Below are 6961 nucleotides of genomic sequence, written 5' to 3'. Positions count from 1 at the left end.
CTTTACTGTAACAATCTCTCTCTGCTATTGGTGCACCCAGCCGCCTGTCACGGTCATCCTTCTTGCTGATTGGTGCTTATAGGGAAGCATTTATTTCTTACTTACTAAGCTTACTATTTGTTTTTTGGTGCTACATTTATCAGTTTGATTTCCGTTCATTTTGCCATGTGAAACCAGAAATGTGGAATTTTTAAAGTTGCACTAAGTTTTTTTTTCATTATAATGAAACTGCACTTCTGAATTTTTTTTTAAAATGATGCAAATAATCAGTGCTCCTGTTGCAAAATGCATGGGATTTCAATTTATTTCACTAGAGCTTGTCATTGTACATGTTGTTGTTATGGAAGCTTGTTTCTGCCACAGAATAAAACATTTTAAACAATAATTGTGACTTTTAATGTCACAATTGCGAGTTTACATCTCACAATTTTGACTTTATTTCTCAGAATTGCAAGAAATAAAATCAAAATTGTGAGAAATAAACTCGCAATTCTGACTTTCTAACACACAATTGCGATTTTATATCTTGCAACTCTGACTTTCTAACCCACAATTGCGACTTTGACGCAATTGTGAGATAAAATGTCAGAATTGGGAGATAAAAAGTCACAATCACCTTTTTAATTTTTTTTTATTATGTTTCAGAAACAAGCTTCCATATGTAATAGCCTAATATAAGTATAATGGGTAAAATAGTCAATTTTTAATGAGGCTGAATTTTTTTAACCAATGCATTTTGGTATTGATTTCAAATTGATTGAAGTATATTTACAATAAACATATGCCGACTTGAATGTATGTTTTCACTGAGCTTATGCATTGCATCAAATATGGCCGTTTGAATTGGTTGAATTTGACCAAAAAAGACATTAGCTGTGTCCCAATTCAGAGGCTGCGTCCTTCGAAGGATGCGGACTTGAAAGTTTTAAAGTTATATTCAACTGTCTGAAAACAAAATGCCAACTTTGGTCCATTTATGTACATAATTAAGAGTATAAACTATTTATAAAATCACATATTGATAAGATGAGTCGACATTTGAACAGCTTTAAAGTGTGTTTTAAACATTTGTATTGATAGATATTCAAGTAAGTTGAAAAACCCAACAATAGAGGGTATGCGCGTGACGTCACCGTCGGCCGGAGTGCCTGCAGTTACTCACAGTGAGTGGCAAAAAGACTGAGCGGCTGTATTTGTTTTCAGCGTGAATGCCGCGAAAAACAAACACAACACATATAAAGTGGGAAAGAGCTTTGCGATTGACTGTCCAACTAGATTTGACCAAAAATCGGAGGTATATTTTTACAGACTGCTATACAGTAGATAGAGGAGCAAATGGATCGCTGCAATTCACAGAAACAACTGGACTCCAGTCAGCGAAAGGTGGATTTGCAGTTATCATTGTCATTATGCTGAATTTAGCTGTAAAACCTGTATTGTTATATTATATATATATATATATATATATATATATATATAAACTCATCAATTAAATATTTATCATTGCATATTCTGCATTATTGCATGTTTTTTAATAAACACTGACCAAAAAAAAACTATAAAGTTTTAGGGTTGGACCAGACGATATGATGATATATATAGGCTATATATAACACTGATGTAAGTGATCACTCGGAATTAGACCTACTGCATTTATATAAAGCGTTCACAGGCAGATTTGCTTTATGTTTAGGTCTATATTGCTTTCATTTCCCCGGGGTCGAAATCAGGCAAACATAAATGCAAGGCAACACTATTCCTGGCTGCATGTAAATATCCATGGATCACTGGATCTTTAGTAAGTTGTAAGGAACACTATATTGAGTCCAACATTTAGTTTAAATTGATAAAATTGTTTGTTTTAGTCGCATTTTCGCAGTTTCCCCAAATAAATCCAGTCACGCAGTCAGGCTGAGTGGGGTTGTTCCGGCGGGAAAGTGACGTCAATGCATTCCCTCTATACCTTTATGCAGCATTGAAATTGCAAAACAATATATTGTATTATAGTAGATCGGCATCTGTTTTTTGGCTGCATTTGCCAGTGAAATATAAACAAAAAATTACTTGGTGCAACTGTGAATGGTCTCCAATGTCATTTCACATTGCAAGTTATCCAAATAAGAGCAAACCTAAAGCAGCGCTGGCTTGGTGCACCACATACATGCACAGGAGATCACATATGTCCTTGATTCCACTGTGCCTGCTTCGATCCCAACAACCAGATGCCATACAGGTGCATCCAGCAGGTGAAAAGGGTTCTTGCCAGGTTGGAAAAAGAGCTTGAGAACAATCACCAATTGGCTTGCTTTTTCCCCTAAAGTTGTCACTGGATTGCCGAAAGCTCTTTTTTACGCTGCTTCTCTAGACTCGGCTTCCTCCCTGGTTGCTGCTAGCCCTTCCCTCACATTAACGTGTGGCTCAGGTGTATTCTGGTGCAGATATTTATGTTTTAGATTTCCCTTCCAGTATAAATCTATAGTAATTGGCCATTCTGCGGTATTGACAGTCCTCCTCCAGCGTTCATTTCATGATTTCTCTGCATGTTTTGCTATGATTTCGCTCATCCTCAGCATTCTGGACCACTGTTGTTTGCTGGAGAAACCCGCATCTTTTCATGGTTAGTGTGTGGGTTGTTTTTCTTTTACGTTTTTGACGTGGCGTATGTCCATTGGTGCAGCTTCACTCATGCACATGTGTGCTGTAAATATGAGTCACCTATTGGCCTCCTCTAAGTGCTAATACACTGTGATTAGTTCTCCTAATAACCCAGCGGTAAACATTCAAACGCATTCAGCTTGTTAATGTCGAGAAACAAGCTTCCAGAGGACTGACTTTTGAAATATAACCACGCTGAAAACACCTCAAATATTACTGTCGTCCTGTTAAACAGGACCTGCAATGATAAAGTCAAAATCAAGTTTTTGTTTACTCAGGCTTTTTTTTTTTTTCTTCCTCTGACAGACTGAAATATTCATCAGCTGTCGTCACAAAATGCAAGGGCTTCCTTGATATGGACAGAAAACGAACCGCGTTGAGTTAATAATATAGATGTATATCATAATGGAAGATTCATTATTATACATTGTATTATTATTACAACCACAGCCTATGGGATTTTCACAGACATCTTAAAGATGGCATCCATAATGATGTCATCATTATGATGTTAGGAATAGAAATGTGCATTTGCCATTATTTCATTTTCCACCCATTTATTTTACCCTATGGTGCCTTATCTAACCGCCAAGGCAACCAGTTCAGCAAACAACAATGCCAGTATATTTCTATTTTCTTTTCTTTCAAATGTGCCAATGCAGTAAATGGAACTGTACATAAACACATGTAACATAGCAACGTGACAGAATGATGATGTAAACATTCCAGCGCGAGCGCTTCTGGTTCTGGGGTGTGACTGCATTGGAATAGACGGTTCACAGATGGCGGTGAAGCAATACTAGACATCGGCCTTATGAGAAAATAAACGACAGAATAAACGAATTTGTTGTGAGAGGGCTAAAGTTGAGTTCTGTGTGTGATGTCCAGTACTGCTTCACCATTGTTGAGAACAATATCTTCAAGGTGCTAAAACTGAACCATATTTTGTATATTATGTTTTAAATGTATAGATTTGTTCTTGTAAAGCCTTACCTTGTACTGATCGGCGTATCAGACTGTTCATCCAAAAAAAATTACAGAACAGAAATGACTTGTATGTAATGTACAGAAGAAATACCTTTTTGTTATGTACAGACAAAAACTGTTTTTATCTGTATCGGTTTGTTTTTCGTGATCCGGAGGGAAGCGCTTGAGGAATATGATGTAGACGTTACAGTGTTGCTTTTGTATAGAATGTGTCTGGTAACCCTGTAATGCTACATTAGCAGTTAGAATAGGCATTTGTTTTGGTTTGAAACGCTCATTGGCACTGAAATATTAGAGGATTTGTTGTTCACCTCATGTAAGACGTTTTATTAATTTGATCTTTTCTTTCTCAATTTGAAATTGTTTCACAATACAAAACAGCATTTGAAAGCACATTTATGCCGTCCAATACAACAGGTCCAATGCTCTACGACAGTAAATTAGTACAAATTCAACAATCAAAATGCAGTTCCTCAATTCCAGACTATGCAATTTCAAAAGGAGCTGAACTATATTAAGTTTGATTTACGAACCTTTTTTCTTTTTTCTTGTTATGCCATGGAATGGAAATGGGAGATTTCTGGTTTATGATTATTTTCATTTTCTTTAGACATTAACACAATATGTTGGACAATTATAGTGCATTTTGAAAAGGTTCTTACAAGTTTTTATGAGTAAAAGCTACAGTGTAGTTCTTATTTAATCCATTTTTATTAGATTAGTTCAGCTTTATAGTTACTAGCAAACTAACATATATTGTTTTCCTTTTTGTGGAACTATTCAATGTAGAATGCAAAGCAAGCTAAGCTGTTCGGTATATACAGTACTCAGCTTCAGTATACGTTTGAACATTGATCCAGATATGAAACTCCTCCTGTAGTGTTATAAAGACCTCAGTTGTCACATCTGATGACAAACCAAAGTGTCAGATGAGAAATATTACACTTGTTGTGGTGATGTGGTGATGAATTCACCTGTGGAAATGCTTTTCTACTAGTCATGTCAAACACAAGAACGTATTCTTTGGTATCCAAACAGTACAAAGAGTGAAGTTGCTTTGAGAAAGAATGTCACTTTTGTTTTTATTCCACACAGTATGATTTATTCACGTAAAGTATAAAAAACTTGTTATACAATATAGTATATATATATATATATATATATATATATATATATAGCACAGTGCAATATATTTTACCAATACTGAACATTTCTTATGAGGCAAATTTGTACATTCGGAATATCTTGTTCATGATAAACTTTTAGTTATGTACTGTACATCTCAAAGTAATTCCAAGTATATAATGAAGATGATAAACTGAATATTATGTTTGTCATAAAACTGATTCACTTGCTTAAAAGTTAGAATAGAAATTGATGGGACAGAAGAACAGCACAATAATGGCAGGTTCCTGCTATAGATTAGTAAATACAGCATGTTGAGTTCATCCGCCAACATATAGATGTGTTGAAATTTGTCATGATGAATGTATGTTTATTTATTTATTTATTTAAATTGTTGATTGCCCTCAACAAACAGAAGTGTGATATACTGTAGTGCATGAGCATTGCGATTTCATGGTAGCCTTTGAATTATATTGGGACTTGCATAAATAATAAATTGTGTTTGTAATATCTAAATAACGTCGAGCAGAACTACAGGTTATGTTTGGATATTGAATATAAAGTGTTTTAGCTCTCTTATGGCCTCAAACAATTATTCAGGTTCTTTGGTAAGACGTGGATTATTGTTTTCACTCAGTAAAATCTCAACATGCATCACAATGTAATATATAAGACTTTTGTTTCATGCAACACGTGTAACTCGGACAGTGTAGTCGTTCCAAGAAAGGAGTCTGAATTGTCTGTTCTGTTGTCAAAAGTGTGGTGTGTTAAAGACATCTCTGTTGTATGTATTAATGAATCCTAGGTTTTGCTGTTTGCATCCTTGTGGAATGTGAAATTGAATGTTTTGTGTGTTAATCAATCGGTCTGTATTGAAAGTGAAGCACATCTAATCTCCCGGCTGTTGACACATGCAGGGAATGCCACTTGATAAATTTGCATCCGTTTCTTGTAGCATATTTATTTTGCATTTAAACTTGTTAAGAGAGAAATATGTTCAAAACGATTTAAGCTCTATGGAGAGGAAGTGTGGTATGTTGTCAGTTAAAGAAAATGATTGAAACTCATTTCAGTTTGTAAAAATGAAAATGCATTTACAATGGATGTCAATGGCGCAAGACATTCTGGAGACTTTAAAATCAGTCAAAAAGTTACAGTACGTCATCAGATTACTTTTTTCGAGTAAAGTAACAAATTACTTTTAATTTACAGCAAAATATCGGAGTTACTTTTTCAGATGAGTTACTTTATTTCCACATTTATCCACTGACACTTCTTCTGCCACCATGTTGATAGGAATCGTAAGTAAGGTGCAGAGGCTTTGTGTGAACATGATGGTTATTGTAGTTCTTAATGTGAGCAGGCATGTATTCATCGCACTTACACAAAAACAGATTCAGTATTGCTCAAAATGAATAAACAGTGGAAGGCAAACTCAGAATATTATACAAACCTGCTATAATGTTAATGTTTGAGCATAAATAACATCTGCAAAGTTACGAAATTTTACAGAAATAGCTTTTTAAGAGCTACAACAAACGGCTGGTAAGGACTACAATGAGCTAATTCCCGGGTTGGTGACATCACAAACCCTAAAATTTACATAAACCCCGCCCCCAGTTACACATACAAAGGGGTTGAGGCTATGTTGGGCTGTTTTAGAGAAGAAGAAGAGTTTGTCCTTTGACTGACAAACTTAGAGAGGTAACAATTTATTTTTAACGCTGTTCATGAACATTACAGTATAACCTCAACGATTGTCTGTGCGCTGCACATTTTACAGAGAACAGCTTCCTGAAGCGAGTCCAGCACAAGGCAGGCTATACGCACAAAGACGTAGCCATTCCCATTTTGTCGGGACTATCTGTTGTTTATGGATCACAACTTGTAAATATGTCTTATGGGCTATATGCACGCATAAGTTCCGCATTTGACGTAAGGATGCTCGTCCATTTCCGGTTGTGTAGATTAAAGCGGAGGAAAACCGGAGAAAACGGGATTATGGCAGAGTCTTCAATATTTACTGTCCTCCCGTCTTTGAAACGAAACGTACATACGTTTAGATGTAATTTTATATATAGTTATGTTTATTTAATATAATTTTTAAAAGAAGCATAAACACAACGAGGGGTGTCTGTTTTATCTGTTTTTGTGACTAACGTTTCATTAGTATAACCATGGAGTATAAAATTCA

The sequence above is a fragment of the Pimephales promelas genome, chromosome 15 (genome assembly GCF_988280905.1).
Source record: "Pimephales promelas chromosome 15, fPimPro1.hap1.1, whole genome shotgun sequence".
NCBI lineage: Eukaryota > Metazoa > Chordata > Actinopteri > Cypriniformes > Leuciscidae > Pimephales > Pimephales promelas.
Note: the sequence above shows the minus strand (reverse complement) of the source record.